This window comes from Lissotriton helveticus, chromosome 3_1 (assembly GCF_964261635.1).
Source record: "Lissotriton helveticus chromosome 3_1, aLisHel1.1, whole genome shotgun sequence".
NCBI classification, from domain to species: Eukaryota; Metazoa; Chordata; class Amphibia; order Caudata; family Salamandridae; genus Lissotriton; species Lissotriton helveticus.
Window position 1 is genome coordinate 1,082,028,256 of NC_136061.1, and position 18,309 is coordinate 1,082,046,564.

Below are 18,309 nucleotides of genomic sequence, written 5' to 3' on the forward strand. Positions count from 1 at the left end.
GGATACACTAACACCCATCCTCTCCTGACTATTGAAAATCCCTTCTGGAAGAGACTCATTGTCTCCCAGTCAGCTGTTCCAGTTTTCTATGTCATGTGGAGTTAGATGTCCTGTATATAGACAACATAATTAGGCTGGCAGCCATATTGTTGAGGCACTCCATCTGGAGAAGAACTTAAGTAAACCTCACACAGAGACTAATAGACGACTCTCACGCTGGAACAGGCCCTAAGAAACCCATGGTTATTATACATTAAAAACAGTCTCACCTCCCTTGGTTTAGGTCGATTATTTACATCTCCTTTAAACTGCATCACAGTATCGAAAAAAGAAATAAAATATAATTTTTTAACCAAAGGGCTTTGGAGCGTTCTGAACGTAATTCCTCAAAAGCATCTGTAAAACTATATCTAGAGTGCCCTATTGAACATGATGGCGTTCCGGCATATCTATACCTTGTGACTAACTTGCACCATCAATTAATTTTGGTACGGGTTCATCTTAACCTTATTCCTTCTATGTTTTCCTATCCGGCTAGCACCTATTCTTCAGTCGAACTGCTGCCCTGTCTGTGTGATGGCTCCTCCCCCCCAATCAAATTTACATATCATATTCTTCTGTAAATTTTATAAAGCGCACCGCATAAGATTGATCTGCCTGCTAATGCGCAAATATCATTTTATGTTATGTTATGTTATAGAAGTTTTATATAGCGCTCAGCTACTCGAACCGAGTGTCCCGGCGCTCAGAAACCTAGTCAGACTGAGAGAAAAGCCCATTTTACTCAACGTCGTCCAGCTTTTTAGTTTTTTACAATCACTACCCAATGAATTAGTATGCTATACTATGGCTTTATATCTACTTCTTTCATGGAAGACTACACGGCTGGAGCACTCTGCTTCATGAATTACGAAGTATGTATTTTAATCTAGTTTTTAAATTTAATGTCTGTCATCAAATTACTGCTACTACTTTCATCACAGAAGTTGTAATTTTCTCTTTTTAGCTGTATATTGTGCATTTTTTGTACTTTTATGATCTTAAAAAATTTAAGTATCGAATAAAGTGATTTGACTGACTGACTGACTTGCATGATATTGGTGCTAATATGTTTTGCCTGGGAGCAAAGGGATCTTGGACCTCATGTTGCGCAAAGTGACAGTATGTTTTGCAACTTATGTGTACTACATGTAAAATTATGACCATTACCTTATGTGCTATGGCCAAAGCTGATGCAAAGTGCTTTATGTGTCTTATGGTTTACGTCTTTTAATGAAAAATGCCTAGTGGCACAAGTGATTGGTGTAATGGTGGTCTGATGTGTTTTAGCTACATCTGCACCTTTATGACAGGTGCCTAGTGGCGCAATGATTTAGGTTATGTGGTCTAAATATATTTACATGCTTTCTTTATGAAAAGCGCCTTGTGGCACAGCGATTTATGTTATGTGGTCTAAATGTGCTTTACATGCTATGCAGTGATTTGTGGTCAAATGTTTTTTGATGTATATACAATATGAAGGATATTTTTGCCATATCCTTGTGGGCAGTCTCTTTTGTGGCGTGCCTAGTGTGTTACTGGTGTGTGTGTGTGTGTGTGTGTTGCGCAAATGCTTTACACATTGCCTCTGGGCCAGTGCTTAATTTGTGCCGGTGCTTTCTGGTGCTTAGCACCGGCACTTATTCATCAAGGCCGGGTCTACACTATGCTTTTGTACCACACCTATAATTTTCCTTCCACAGGCACTTCCGATATAAGCATATTTGTAATTAGGGGCTGATAGTTCAGAGGTTAACCGCATCTGAAACAGAGAACTGTGAGTGTCGACCAGGGTTTAATTCGAAGACAGCCAACTCAGCTTCTAATACTTTCAAACTCGATACAATCTGTACCATTGAGTTGTATGACAATATGATGAAGTATTTGAAGTGTGCACTGAAATGTGTTATATACTTCTAATCAGTGCTTAATTTGAGCTAGTGGTTTCCAGTACTCAGCTCCACCACTTAATTGTCAGCATAATCTCCGACTCTAGTGACAGTCTACCACATGGTAAAGCTGTCTGAGATGTGCACAACAACTGTTTTTATTAAGTCAAATGGCATTAAACATAAATTCGGCCTCTCACGCCATTATTATAGCTTTGTGTGGCCTGAAATAGTCTGAAACGTCACACTTGTAGGAGTGCAAAGGTTAGGTGTTATGTTGTTCCTGTCATTGGCAGTGCTGGCAGGGGCAATGTGTGGTGCTGGCTGCAGTGGCCTTTCGGGAAGAGCCCCAGCACTTAATATTTTACAGATTAAGCATTGGATAAGCCTGAATGCTCTGCCAAGCTACCAAGGGGCTGAGAAGGGTCATCTTGGGTGTGTAACTCCCTTACCCTGACTAAAGTGGTGGGCTCTGCCTGGCTTAGGTGTATACCCTGGCCAACCAGAATCCCCATTTCCTTCAGGTGCGTTTTTAAATTGTGAGTCCAGAGGCAAAAAACGCAAATGTTCTCTCAGCTGCCATGGGGAAAGTACACCTACCTAATGGATATTTGAAGGCAATTTCCATGTTAACCCATGGAAGAGACAGACCTTGCAGTAGTGAAAAACGAATTTAGATGTTTTCCCGACCGGGACATGTAAAACTCAGAAGTACATGCCCTACCTTTTAATTACACTGCAACTTGCCCATGGGATACCGAGGGCCTTCCTTTGGAAGGACCTACATGTAATAAAAGTGAACGTTTGGGCCTGGCAAGTAGTTTAACTTGCCAGGTTGAAATGGCAGTTTACATTTGCACACACAGGCTCTGCACTGACAAGCCTAAATCAATAAGAGCTACTTAATGGGTGGCAAAATTAGTGCTCCAGAGCCAATAGTAGCATTTATTTTTACAGGCCATGGGCTTTACTAGGAACTTACAAGTAATTTGAATATGCCAATTGTGCATACGCCTATGTTACCATGTTTAGAATACAGAGCATATGCACTTTAGCACTGGTTAGCAGTGGCCCAGAATATTAAGCCACCAAAAACAAAGTCAGCAAAACAGGAGGTTAAAAGGCCAAAAAGTCAGGGGAAACCACGCCAAGGATGCCAGGTCGAACACTTGTCCGCCTCAGCTGAAAGTGGGGATAGATGCCCAATCCCTTGGGAGTTCTCTTCACTAAGGTGGAAGAACCTGGACATGACCATCAGCATTGGCGTAGTCTGTACTAGGACAGTGTTCCACCATAAAGCCCATTCCTTATAGGGAGGTGAGCCATTTCAGCAGTTTGGGATTCTCACCTGTCATCTACATTAACAATTTAAGGGGGCCTGTGTTCTATCTGAACCTGAAAGTGAGTGCCAAACAGGTTTGGCCCTAGCTTCTTCACCGCCTAGACCACAACAAAGGCTTCTCTTTCATTAACCCTCCACCTCTGTTCCCTGGGAAGCAGCCTCCTACTGATGAAGGTTACGGGCTGATCCAGGCCCTCTTCATTTAGCTGTGAGAACATGGCGTCCATCTGCAGAAGAAACTCTTGGGAGAAATCACGGGCCTTGTACATGAGTGACATCCTCATGACTTCCTTTAGGGCATCAAAAGCTTTCTGGCATGCCTCTGTCCAGATCACCTGACGTGGCTGCATCTTGGAGGTTAGCTGTGTCAAGGGGACAACAATGTTGATATATCTCCTGTAATATCCAGTGAGGCCCTATAAGGCTCTCACTTCTATCTAGGTCTTGGGGGCTCCCAGGCCAGAATGCTGTAAATGTTGGGCTTCAAGGGCTGCACCTAGCTGCCTCATGTTTGATGTCCCAAGTAGACTGCAGAACCATGTCCTAACTGGCAGTTACTGTCCTTGCTAGCCATGTTTGCACTCTGCCATGCCTGAAGCACTTCTAGGAGGTCGTTCAAATGGTCTTCCCAACTAGAGCTTAGGACCGCAATGTTGTCTAGGGAGGGGGCACTGAAGTTCTCCAAACCAGCCAGGACCTGATTGACCAGCCTCTGGAAAGTGGCAGGGGAGTTCTTCAACCCAAAAGGTATGACCCAAAGCTAGCACCCTTCTGGTGTCAAGAGTGCTGATCTCTCTTTAGCCCTCTTGGTCAAGGTAATCTGTCAGTACCCAAACGTTAGATCAAGCATTCTGTGTAACTTGGAAGCTCCAAGCTGATCAATGAGCTCATCAGCTATGGGGCTGGGGTGTGTGTCTGTCTGAGTGACTGTATTGAGCCCACAGTAGTTTATGCAGAACCTAACTTCAGGTGTGACCCCTGGAGGGGCAGCCTTAGAAATCAACAGCACTGGGCAAACTGTTTTACGGCTTAATAAACCGCAATGCCTGCATCTTGGAGACCTCCTTGATGCTAACCCTGACCTTATCAGACAACCTGTCAATTGTGTTATTTACAGGTGGGCTGTCCCCAATACCAAAATCAGAGGTACACCATGTAGTGAGTTCTGGGATAAGTGAGACCAAAGAGGCAAGCTGCCCCAGCACCTGGTGGCAGTCTCTCTGATGATCTAAGAGTCAGGGCAGGAGAGAGGCTGCCACTCTACACTGACCCATCCTGCTCCTTGTAAGATAGGAGGTTGGGGAGAGGTTCACTTTACTCGTCACCCCATCATTAGTTACCAGGAGCATGGTAATCCCAGACCTCTGAAAGAGTGGCTTGAGGTGTTTCATATGCAGGACCTCAAAAGGTTTCTAGGAGTCTGCACGTCCACCAGGTAGGTGACATTGCTCTTGCACTCCTTTACCTCATATGGGCCAGACCAGCAGTCTTGGAGGGCACAGAGTTACTCTGGATCCATTACCACACTTTTTGGCCAGGCTGAAACTCAACCAGAGTGGTATTCTGGAAAGACCATTGTTTAATGTCCTGGCTAGCTTCAAGGTTCTCCTGTGCGAGCTTCCTGAAATAAGCTGTCTGGTTTGTGGAACGCTAGCAGGTAGCTAACTACATCCTGGTGTGGGTTCTTGGGTGCTTGTTCCCAGCCTTCCTTACCAAAACTGACAGGTTATTTCACAGGGTGTCCATAAAGAAGTACAAAAAGGCAGAAGCCAACAGCCTTTTGTGGAACCTCACTTTAGGTGAACAGAAGGCATGGCATGAGTGCATCCTACTTATGCGTTATGGGTTCAGGTAGACCCATAATCATATCTTTGAGAGTGTGGTAGAACCCTCCATTCATTTGGGGGGGTGTTTAGGGATGGTGAATGTTAGAAATGGGGGTCTTTAGTTGGCAGAGGTAGGTACCTTTGTCCAAGTAGTGACCCTTCTTCCTAGTCAAGGTAAGGGGGGATACACTTCTAAAATAATCCCGGCTCACCCCTTTGGTAGCTTGGCACGAGCACAGAGGCTTATCTCTGAGGCAGTGTGTAAAGCATTTGTGAACACATACAGTAATACAGTGAAAACACTACAAATGAACACCACACCAGTTTAGAAAAATAAGTAATCATTATCTAAACCAAAACAAGACCAAACGACAAAAATCAACAATAGAGTACTAAAAATATTATTCTTAAAAGGTAGAAACAGTTCAGTTCCAAGAAAATGAGAGATGCAGCACTTTTATACAAAGTACCTTGGATGCGTCGAAAAATGCAAGCAAAAATTGTTGCAGGGAAGGTGATGCTTTGGTTTCTTACACTCAAGGAAGGTGATGCATCGGTTCCTTGCTCCGGGAGAGGTGATGCGTCAGTTCCTTACTGGAGAGGAGGTGAAGTGGTGGTTTCTTACTGCTAGGGGAGGTCATGCGTTATTTTCCTACTATGTCCCGCAACGATGCGACAGACTTTGTGCTTCGATGCAATCTGAGACAATCTGGTGCAAAGTGTCGGTTCTTCTCTGCATCAAAATCGGTGCGTTGATCTCAGATGTCTGAGATCGGTGCACAGCATTCTTCGCACGGAAGACACTTCAGCTGTGAGCAGGCACTGCGCTCATTCTTCCGCAGCAACGATGCACCTGAAATCTTCTCTCGCACGGCGAAAACAGTGCTGCGTTGATTTCCACAGTTCTTGCAGTTTCCAGTCCCAAAATAAACTCCAAAGGCCCAGAACACTGGCAGGCACCTCTCAGCAGGTCAGAACTCCCAGCAAAGGAGTTAAGGGGGACTTGGGGTGAAGTCTTTGTGTCCCTGGGATTTCAGAAGAGGAGTGGGGCTCTAAACACCATCAAAACAACGAGGTGTAATATACATAGGTGTTTTGATACAGATTGAACAGGCAGGCACCCGCTATGAAAAGGAAAAGAAAAAGATAAAGAAAGTAAATCTTGGTTAACACTACGATGATATTAGACACAGTGTAGGTGATATAGGCAACATGTACCACTGTATAGCATAGAGACACTCCAAGATGGCGGCCGTGATTTCTATCGAACGGGAGGAGTCCCTCCTCACCGTGACGCGGCGTATGACAAACCAGGCAATAAAATCGAACCGCGACTAGAGCAAGGTGCTGCCGAGACAACGCCCGGTTCCAGTTTCACTCGCGGTAAGGGTAAGATTATAGCGGGCTGCATGAACTTATATATGTGGGCATAAAAGTGGTTGGATAAGTAATCTTAACCGCCGAGCACATACGCGGTAATAGATGTACACGAACGCATGCGGGCGTGCCGCGAAAGGGACCCCGAGAGTAGAAATCCCTCGCACCCAGTTTTGCAATCCCTTAATAGCAGTGACGAGGAGAGATTAACATCTACTTAAATGTGGCAAGAGCTAAATAACGTAAAAACGGTAGGAGAACATACACAGAGGTAGTACACATTGTGGCAGAGTTTAACATATGATTAGAGTGAATCGGACAGATAGCCTTTGCACAAGACTTTTAAAAATACAACAAGTTAAGAGCATGAACTGCTTTTATAACTTTTACAGAGACTGACGGGAGCAGCTCGCTGCAAAATTATCCACAACAAGGGATACAGATACTGCCAGAATGGAGGTATAGGTATGCCTTCCACAGCAGGTGATACGGTAAATGTTTTATGACATATGATGAAGGGGATATATATGGGCGCTCAATTCTGAGCACTAATTTTTGCTATAGAGAAAGTCAGCCAGCCGTCTAACCAACACTGATTAAGAGAGTGCCTTTTTGTGTTTTGAATTTTAATCTCCTAGGAACACCAGTGAATGGGTGCAGGGTGAAGCGACAGACCCAAGCCCTGAAGAAGTTGCCGTAAGTCTTTTTAGTTGGCAACGAAACATGTCGGCATTTTCAATACGAGTAAACTCGCAGCTAAGAATAAAGTCAAGAGGGCCAGTGAGTTATAACTCATCTCTTAACTTTCACTTAAGTGGGGTGGCATCATCAGTGTCACCCCCTTCACTTTGTTGGGTTCAGCCTTACTGTGTACCAATCTTGGTGCACAGGCAGGTACTGTTGCCCTAGCACCCTCACCAGTTCTTTTTCTTTCACACTTCACATTTTCTGTATGAGTGGTGTACGCTAATGATGAGAACCTAGGCGGCAGGCGAGTACCTTCCTGCAGAGCCTCCATGGTGTTACTCCCCTGAGGCGACACCACTCTTTTCCGCCCTATTATTGTGTTCCAGCCTTTCCTCCTGCTTTCTTCTTACTCTAGTCTGTTAGCAGGTGGGGAGAAACTTATAGAGGTATATGGGGGAACAGTGCACTCTCTCTTTTTAATGAATAATTAGAAAGTGGTGAACCTGGTCTAGAAAAGTAAATAGCTTGAAATGCTGGCTATTGCCCAATCCTGAAATGAATACAGGAGGGTTTGACTAGGTACAACTGTAGCACCAAAAGGAACAGTTCCTGTGTTGTTGCGAGTATCTAGAGAGGGGGACGACCTGTTCCTGTAATCCCCTAAGCTCCTTGGTGTAGTAGGTATTGAGAACGGCAGTTTAGCCGTGAGAGCTTTACAAAAAAAGCCTTGGTAATATAATTTTAATTGATATAGTACAACACGATCATCTACCAGTGGATGGGTGATGTACTGGCTGACTACTCTATAGCAAGGATAAAACCCGATAAACAGTGTTAAGGCCGCACACTGTCTAGCCTTCACAGACGACCAGATAGCCTCTATCCTAGCGGGCCCTTCACTATTACCAGACGTCCCCCTTAGTGCCAAATCCACCACACGAGACGAATTGGAAAAGCTTTCGAACACTAGGAAACGACAGATCAGAATAGCACTCCATGGAGCGCTGATGACGGAGTACCTCAGGGCAGGAGCAGCTCCAGCCAGCCTTATGGTACGCATTGAACCTAAGATCTTCCTAGAGGACAAAAAATTCAGAGTAGACTGGAGCTACATTGCAAACAAATGTACAAGGGACTGGCTTGTAATAATTATTGAAACAGCCAAAAGACTTAGTGAAGAACTCCTAAGAGAAATCCTTGATATAGAGGCCACAATAAAAGCTGATCAAACTATAACAGACACAAAAGAACAGCTTAGTAAAATTCAGAGTGATCTAAGCGATTATCAAACATATATGGTCAATCAAAAATCAAAGGCTTGAAACGAAATTTAGACAGGTTTGGTCACGAGTGGGCGTATCCATACACTGTGGATAGACACTACCAACAAGATCAGGCACAGAACACTGCACCTCAGGGACAAAGAGGAGGAAGATGGCAGGGTAGAAGGGCACCAAACAACTGGTCCTTTGATAACACCAGTAGTGGGGAAGACGACCCGAACGCACAAACAAACGTAACGGACCAAAGGGTCAGGTTTGATGCAAATGATAGAACCAACGAAGACCTAGGAGCCTTGTTCCAGTTTTTTTTAGGTCAGCAACACCAGCACCCACCCAACACAAGAGGGGTAAACAACAGGAGAAAAGGGCGAGGCCGAGGGCGACAGAACCCCAACACAACATGGCAGATGTTCTCACCCCGACAGACACGCAGTCGAGGCAGGGGCCAGTTACAACTATAAGGCCAGATACTATAGTAGTTAACTTATCAGAACATCAACTAAGTCCAGATGAACTAAGTGTCCTTAACAAGGGATTAGGATATGTACCCACTCCAAAACATGACAGTTTCCAACTTAGAGGAGAAATCCATGGTATGATGAGGAGGATCAAGCTCAAAAAATTCTTCCATGGCAAAGAAGAAGACGAACAAAATAAACAGTCCCTGTTTTCCACGAATTTACGACGTCCGTCTAACTTCTGTCCTTCGAGTAACATGATAGGCCCAGAAGTGCAGGTCTTCGAACAGAAAGTGTTACAAGACATCAATATATTGGAACAGAAGACGAAAAAGATCCCCCATACTAATATGAATAAGAAGGAATGGGCAGCACTTAGAGACCTGGAAAAGAACATAGCCATCACCATAAAGCCGGCTGATAAGGGCGGAGCGGTGGTGGTCATGGACACAAAAAACTACGATATGGAAGTCCAGCGACTGCTAGGAGATCGCAAAAATTACAAACCCCTAGCTAAAGATCCAACAAAAGAGCTACAGAATACCATCATAAAACTAGTAGCGGATGCTAAAGAGAAAAAATGGGTGACCTATAAAGAAGCAGAGTTCCTTGTAAATCTAAAACCCAGAATGCCGGCGTTCTACGTAGTGCCTAAAATTCACAAGGCACAATGGCCCCCTCCCGGGCGGCCCATTGTTTCCGGGATACAATCATTATTGGAACCCCTCTCACAATTCTCAGATTTTTTTCTTAGAGAATGTGTTGTAACACAAACGTCATTTGTAAAAGATACAACAGACATGTTAAAAATCTTGGAGGAAGTTGTCTATGACGAACATGAGAACTGGTTGGTCACCATAGACATAGAATCCTTGTACACCAGCATCCCTCAGGAGGCGACGCTGGTGGCAGCAGCGCGCTCCCTGAGGGAATGCGAATGGTTCTATGATACGCCACAAACGTTCGTCTTGCAATGCATAGAGATAGCCCTCACTAACAACTATTTCGCGTTCAAAGACCAGATCTACCTTCAAGTCTCAGGGAAGTCTATGGGGGCTACATTTGCCCCAAGTTTGGCGTGCATTTACATAGGCCAATTTGAGGCGCACTACATCAACCACGAGACTAATATCTTCCAGGGGAACATTGTCCTCTGGAAGAGATATATTGAGGATGTCCTGTGTATCTGGCGAGGCACGGAGGATCTATTGATGGAATTTCTCACTTGGATAAACAACTTAGATCCAAGTCTGAGATTCACCTGGACCTTAAGCAGAACATCGGCTACTTACCATGATCTGGACATCCATGTCATAGACAACAAGTTGGTTTCAGGGGTCCACCAAAAACCAACAGACAAAAACTCGCTACTGCATTATAAATCTTTCCATCCACGTGCTCTGCGAGACAACCTGCCTGTAGGGCAATTTTTACGTTACCGCAGAAATTGCTCCTCAACGGATGACTTTAGAGAACAAGCACAACAATTGACCATCAAACTGAGGGAGTGAGATTATCCCAAGAAGATCATTCGTCATGCACAGAAACGAGCATTAAACACTGCACGACCAGCATTACTGGAACGAACAGTGAAAGAGAGTGAAGAATGCATTCCAGTAGTAACCACGTTTGGACCACTATCAACTCAAACACGCCAGATCATTAGACGACATTGGCACCTCCTGAGCACTAAAAATATGACTATGCCGCAACCCAGATTTGCGTTCAAGTGTTCCACCAACTTCCGTGACCGGCTGGTACACACACGCCCAAAAGTTACATCGAGAGAATCCAACCTCCCGAATGGACATTACCCCTGTGGGAGTTGTTCGGTATGCGAGCTAACAACCATCACAAAAACTGTTGTTCTGAGGAATAAACAGACGTGGCACCTCAACAAATACAGCAACTGTAATTCCACAAATGTGATATACAGATTAACTTGCCCATGTGAACTGCACTATATCGGTCTAACATCACGTAAGGTGAAAGTTCGGATACAGGAACATCTAAGCACCGTAAGAGCTGGAAAACTAACTACCAAACTGGTTCAGCATTACAAAACAATGCAACATAGTCCAAAAATACTTCGGTGGGTGATATTGGAAAAAGTGCGAGGTGACCAATTCAGCATTGAACGCAAATTATGTACCAGAGAAGCTCGATGGATATATCAAGAATGCCCGGAAGAAATGGGCCTGAATGACTTTATCGAATGGGGCAAAGTGGATGTCTAACCCCATGGAAATAGATGTACCAAACAGTGATACACACTGATCTAGGGGGGGGACTACAAAGTAGTCGATACTGTCCCACCTGTCAAACACCGAGCTTATGAATATACACAGCAAAACGACAGTCAGTGTGCATGTAATAATGGGCTAGCCTAAAACAACCATGTGCCAATCCCAACTAAGAACATAGGGAAGCCTCTTTGAGTATTGTCATTCGATAATCCGGACTACGCCTTAGACATTAGGTAAAATGACTAGGGGTGCAGCCATTTAGAGGTGACAGCGTACCATAGTAGTGGGGCTCTAAACACCATCAAAACAACGAGGTGTAATATACATAGGTGTTTTGATACAGATTGAACAGGCAGGCACCCGCTATGAAAAGGAAAAGAAAAAGATAAAGAAAGTAAATCTTGATTAACACTACGATGATATTAGACACAGTGTAGGTGATATAGGCAACATGTATCACTGTATAGCATAGAGACACTCCAAGATGGTGGCCGTGATTTCTATCGAAAGGGAGGAGTCTCTCCTCACCGTGACGCGGCGCATGACAAACCAGGCAATAAAAACGAACCGCGACTAGAGTCGGGTGCTGCCGAGACAACGCCCGGTTCCAGCTTCACTCGCGGTAAGGGGAAGATTATAGCGGGCGGCATGAACTTATATATGCGGGCATAAAAGTGGTTGGATAAGTAATCTTAACCGCCGAGCACATACGCGGTAATAGATGTACACGAACGCATGCGGGCGTGCCGCGAAAGGGAACCCGAGAGTAGAAATCCCTCGCAGCCAGTTTTGCAATCCCTTAATAGCAGTGACGAGGAGAGATTAACATCTACTTAAATGTGGCAAGAGCTAAATAACGTAAAAACGGTGGGAGAACATACACAGAGGTAGTACACATTGTGGCAGAGTTTAACATATGATTAGAGTGAATCGGACAGATAGCCTTTGCACAAGACTTTTAAAAATACAACAAGTTAACAGCATGAACTGCTTTTATAACTTTTACAGAGACTGACGGGAGCAGCTCGCTGCAAAATTATCCACAACAAGGGATACAGATACTGCCAGAATGGAGGTATAGGTATGCCTTCCACAGCAGATGATACGGTAAATGTTTTATGACATATGATGAAGGGGATATATATGGGCGCTCAATTCTGAGCACTAATTTTTGCTATAGAGAAAGTCAGCCAGCCGTCTAACCAACACTGCTTAAGAGAGTGCCTTTTTGTGTTTTGAATTTTAATCTCCTAGGAACACCAGTGAATGGGTGCAGGGCGAAGCGACAGACCCAACCCCTGAAGAAGTTGCCGTAAGTCTTTTTAGATGGCAACAAAACATGTCGGCGTTTTAAATACGAGTAAACTCGCAGCCAAGAATAAAGTCAAGAGGGCCAGCGAGTTATAACTCATCTCTTAACTTTCACTTAAGTGGGGTGGCATCATCAGTGTCACCCCCCCTTCACTTTGTTGGGTTCAGCCTTACTGTGTACCAATCTTGGTGCACAGGCAGGTACTGTTGCCCTAGCACCCTCACCAGTTCTTTTTCTTTCACACTTCACATTTTCTGTATGAGTGGTGTACGCTAATGATGAGAACCTAGGCGGCAGGCGAGTACCTTCCTGCAGAGCCTCCATGGTGTTACTCCCGTGAGACGACACCACTCTTTTCCGCACTATTATTGTGTTCCAGCCTTTCCTCCTGCTTTCTTCTTACTCTAGTCTGTTAGCAGGTGGGGAGAAACTTATAGAGGTATATGGGGGAACAGTGCACTCTCTCTTTTTAATGAATAATTAGAAAGTGGTGAACCTGGTCTAGAAAAGTAAATAGCTTGAAATGCTGGCTATTGCCCAATCCTGAAATGAATATAGGAGGGTTTAACTAGGTACAACTGTAGCACCAAAAGGAACAGGTCCTGTGTTGTTGCGAGTATCTAGAGAGGGGGACGACCTGTTCCTGTAATCCCCTAAGCTCCTTAGTGTAGTAGATTTCAGAAGAGGAGGCAAGCTCAATTCAAGCCCTTGGAGATCTTCCTCAAGCAGGGTACACAGCAAACAACAAAATCCTTTCTCCTTTTATTTGCATCAAGTAGCCACTGCGGGCCAACCCCAGGCAGCAAACAGCACAGTGGCAGTATTCCTCCTCAGCTTCTCCGGCTCTTCTCCTTGGCAGCGGTTCTTCTTGATTCCCAGAAGTGATCAAAAGTTCTGGGCCCCAATATTTATATAGCAAAATCATTCATTCTCGGGTGGCAGAGAAGCCCTGTGATCAGTCTAAACCAGTTCTGTCCTCTCTGGTGCAGCGTCCTTCTTGGTAGGAGGAGGAGACAGCATTGTGGTAGGCAGACCAGGCCTATTCAGGTGAAAGGAAATCTACTCCCCCTACTCTATATGCAACTCAGTTCTATTCAGCCCAGCCCTGACTCATCCAGACTCTCTGGAGCCACTGCACATCCCCAGCCCCTCTCATTCCAAAACCAGACAGTCATTACACATTCTAGCAGAGACACACTGGATGGCTAAGCAAGAAAATAACTACTTTCTGAAAGTGGTATTTTCAAACACGCGAACGTAAAAATCTTCCCTCACTGAAAGATGCATTTTAACATTCTGAGTTTAGGCATACTAAACTTTACTTTCCCACCTTGTTCCCGGGGTAGTTATGTTTATAAGATGTTATAAGCAAACTCCCCATTCTATCCCATGGGAACAGATAACCTTGCAATAGTAAAAAATGAAATTCGCAGTATTTCACTATCAGGACATGCCACGCACATCAGGGCATGTCCTACCTTTCACATATGCTGCTGCCTGCCCAGAGGGGTAATTAGTGCCTACCTTAAGGGTGACTAACATGTAAGAAAAGGGAAGGTTAAGCCTGGCAAGTGGGTGCACTTGCCAAGTCGAACTGGCAGTACTAGACTTCACACAGGCACTGTAATGGCAGGCCTGAGTTACACTTACAGGCTGCTTATGTGGGTGGCACAACCAGTTCTGCAGTGCCACTAGCAGCATTTAATTTACAGGCCCTAGGCATACTCACTGCATGGTACTAGGGACTGACTAGTAAATGAAATAAGCCAATTATGGAAATACCAATCCATAAAAATTTACAAAAGGAGCACTTGCACTTTGGCACTGAACTGCAGTGCCAAAGTGCCCAAAGCATCTAGCCCAGCAAAACAAAGTCCAACACACAGCAAAAACACAGGAGGCAAAGGCAAAAATACCGGGGAAACCCACGCCAATAGTGCCAGGTCTAACAGTGAACTTATAGGTCATTCCACACTCCTTCCACATAGCCCTCATGTAATTGGACATGAAGTTTGTACCCTGGTCAGATACCACCTCCTTGGGGAACCCCTTATGGGTATAGACCCCAATCAGTGCCCTGGCCATGACAGTGCTGTCACTGTCCTCAAAGGTATAGTTTCTGGGTACTGGTGGCGTGGTCCACCAAGACCAGAATAAATCTGTTGCACAAGGCTGTCTGGGATCCAGAAGCACCACCACATCGATGCCAACCTGCTCAAAAGGGGTGTTAATGACAGAAAAATGTTGCGGGGGCCTTGCACCTCCCGCCTGACTTGCTACTTACCTGGTAGGTATGACAGGACCTACAGAACACATCTGGAGCCTTCCTCATTTATGGCAATCAAAGTGGATGACAAGTCTGCCAAAGGTCTTGTCTTACCTCATATGATCTATCAGTGTCACATCATGAGCCAGACTGAGTAAAAAGTCCCTGAAGTGCAGGAGTACCACCAACACATGGGTTGCACCATGCTCAGGAACCTTATGCTCCCTATACAAGAGACCAATTCGCCAGTAAATCAGATGCTGCCCAGAGGCGTAACCAGCTGCCTGGGCTTTGGTGTGCTGATGACCCTCAAGAGTAGGGCACTCTTTCTACTCCTTGCAGAATTCTTCTCTGTAGTAAACCCCTTACTGATGCCAATCGGTCAGTTTAGGCAGGTTCCCCAGTTCTGCCACATTTTCCCCTGCATGTACCGGGGTGTCCACCTCAGGTTCCACCACCTCATGGGATATTCAGATGTGGGTTTCTTGCACTCCTTGCTCTTCTTCTTTTTGGCAGACACCTAGGCCATTGTTTCAGGTACTCCTGACCACCCCCATGAGCTGCTATGGACCACGTGGTCAGACACCCCCACCAAGGCAGCCCCATCATCTCCAAGTGTGACCTGAGCTCCACCTCTTTCCAGATGGTGGACTCCAGGTCATTGCCCAGCAGACAATCCACATACTTGGATGGACTCTCAGATGCCTTCTGCAGACCTAGGACTCCCACAATCAAAGAGAACCAAATCCACAGGGTATTGGCTCTCATGGTTGTCAGCTGCAACAGCCTGATGGAACTTGTTAAGAACTACCTGCTCGGAAGATACCACATGGTACCAGATGGTAGACATGCAGGCTACTGTGTCTCTCAGAACCTCCACCCTCTGCCCATTGATGGATGCCCACTAACTGTACTTTCTAGTATTTTCAGGAATGTGGGTTCTCAGTACCATCTCTCCATAACCCAGGGGCATTGGATTTAAATGTACATACTTCCCAGCACTATCTAGGGCCATCTCCTTCCCAATCGCTACACTAGCCAACCCCAGCGACTGACCACTGAAGGAGCCGCGTGCCCACTTGGGACGCTTGGCATCCTCGTTGTCCTGCCCTTGCTGACACTCATTGTACTTCACTGGAGCCTTTCCTGTAGGCTCCCTAACAGGGAACAGCAGTAGCAAAGAACCAATGGCGGACTCCAGTAGCCGCACTTCTTAGCTGTTTTCCCTTATTAGTTTGTACCAGTGTTATGGAAGTTGGATGTGCATAATCAGCTTCTGCACCTGCCATTGAGAGATGCAAACTGCTGGGCTGATGTACAAGACTTTGAGAAAAGGTGGCGAAATGCACTACCAGATTCATCAGTTTCAATAATAATGAAAAGAACAGGTCTTCCTTGAAAAGTTGCATGAGTCTCCTTGATAAGGGCCCAGTCTATAACCTGTGAAAGTAAAAAGCTCCTTTCCGATGTCACATCATGGCAATGTGGTGTTCCACCTACAGGGAACGACTTCTTCTTCTCAGCAGGGTGATGGGAACCCTGACCCTGAGAACTAGTTTGGGGCCCTTTAGAGAAATACTTGTCCTTTTTGTCCCCCCTTCTTCTGTTTGAGAACCTACCCACCCTGGTGGTGACCCCCTCAGATACCTTCATGTGGACCCTGGTGCTAACCAAGCAGTCTGCCTCCTTAGCAAGCTCTCTGGAGTTAGTGAGCATACTATCAACAAGGTACCGACGCAGATCTGTAAAACAAAGAATGAACAAATGCTCTGTCGCAAAAAAAAAATCACCTTTTGTCTTTGTGAGTGTGTATTTTAAGTTGTTTCTACTTTTTGGTGTGCTTTTGTGAGTTGTATACTTTTTAATTTTTTTTGCTTTACTTTCTTATTTTTACCTTCATTAGTTCTTTTTCCTGTTTCTTTTTTTTCTCTTTCTCCCCCCCCAGAGCCGTTGCAGAGCAGGGCACAAAAAATTGTCAGCACCAGGAAGGAGTGCAGCCCTGCGCCTTGTTTTCAGAGGTGGAGGTGGCAGCGCTGGTCTTTTATGTCTGGCGCCACCTCCCCTCCATCCTGGCAGCTGGCAGCATTGGGCCAGAGTATACCGGGGAGTGCACCACTACTCTAGGGTCCAACGCACCGAGCATCAGCTGATGCAACAGTGGTCTGACATCCTGGGCTGAAAGCAGGACCTGCTCGACCTGTAGGAGTGGAGGCCACAGGGCAAACATCATTTGTTGCGAGAGTGCACCACTACTCTAGGGTTCAACGCACCGAGCATCAGCTGATGCACCAGTGGTCTGACATCCTGGACTGAATCCAGGACCTGCTCAACCTGTAGGAGTGGAGGTCACAGGGCAAACATCATTTGTTGCAATTTATTAGAAATTCCAAAATCTAGTTTACTACATTTGGAATAGGGCTAGGTAGGTTTAGGAAATTTGTAATCGGATAGGACGGCTATATACTACTATTCAACCTGATTTAGAAAAGTTCAATGTTATTGCGATTGCATTTTCCTGCCCCTAAAATATTTTTGGAGAAATTATTTTATTTACTACCAATATTTTTTTGTCTTTTTGTCTTACATGAGCATCCAGGGGCAGGAAGAGGGCTGAGGTGGGTGAGGTAGCAGCTGGAGGTGCCTCCCAAAGTTCCTCTGCTGATGGCTCTTTTGGTCCTAGTAAGACCTCCTGTTGTTAACATTAATATTTATTTCCCTAACACTTACCACTCCTCATTTTGAATTATTATTTCTACCTGTTTTCTATTTTTTTCCAAATCCTCTTTGATTTATCAGTTTCTAAATTCTTGTTATCTGTGCATTATCCTATTTACTTATTTTCTATATTTCAAATTTCTGTACTTTACTTTAAACTGTCTCTGTACTAGTCTTTCTGTAGCTTCCTTTCTTTGCCCTGCTGTCCAGCTTTGTCAGTCAGCTTTCCCTCTCCCCTTATATATGTGTGGACTGCCTAGTCGTGGTACTGTAAGGCTCAGAGAACCGATTAGGTCATGTACTACTACCATGAAGATTACATGTCCAAGTAAGGTATTTTATACATGTTTGTTGAGATGGCAATAGTCACGTTGGACACCCCAAAGTTGTGTATTAGCAATGCCTAGTATTAGCAGCAGTTAGTGATGACCGTGTACCATGGCTGGTAGGAAGTATGAGAAGGGCAATCGCATTGCATTTCCCAACAAAGACCATATGTCCAGTTGTCCACTCTTTTATTTCTTTAAAAAAAATTAGATTTATCAATAACTCTGCCACTCGATTAAAGTATGTCTTGAGGCTTTTCAAAAACTGTCACCAACAACATTTCCAACCTAAAATGTTCGATCAAAGGTACTGTAAATGAATTGTAGTGATGTGTGTGGTTGTATTTTGCTATAAAAAAAAATTCATAGAGGTAGTCGTATCAGGCATCTCAAAAATGTGTAATATTTTTTCTAGCTGCGACGGCCACCAGTGCCGTGGCCACGAGTGACAGCGCCAGCCAGTCAACAGATGGGGAAGCGGTAAAAGAGGTCAGCAGCAATGGTGGTCGGTGGTAAGTCATATTGCTTGCTTATTGACAATTA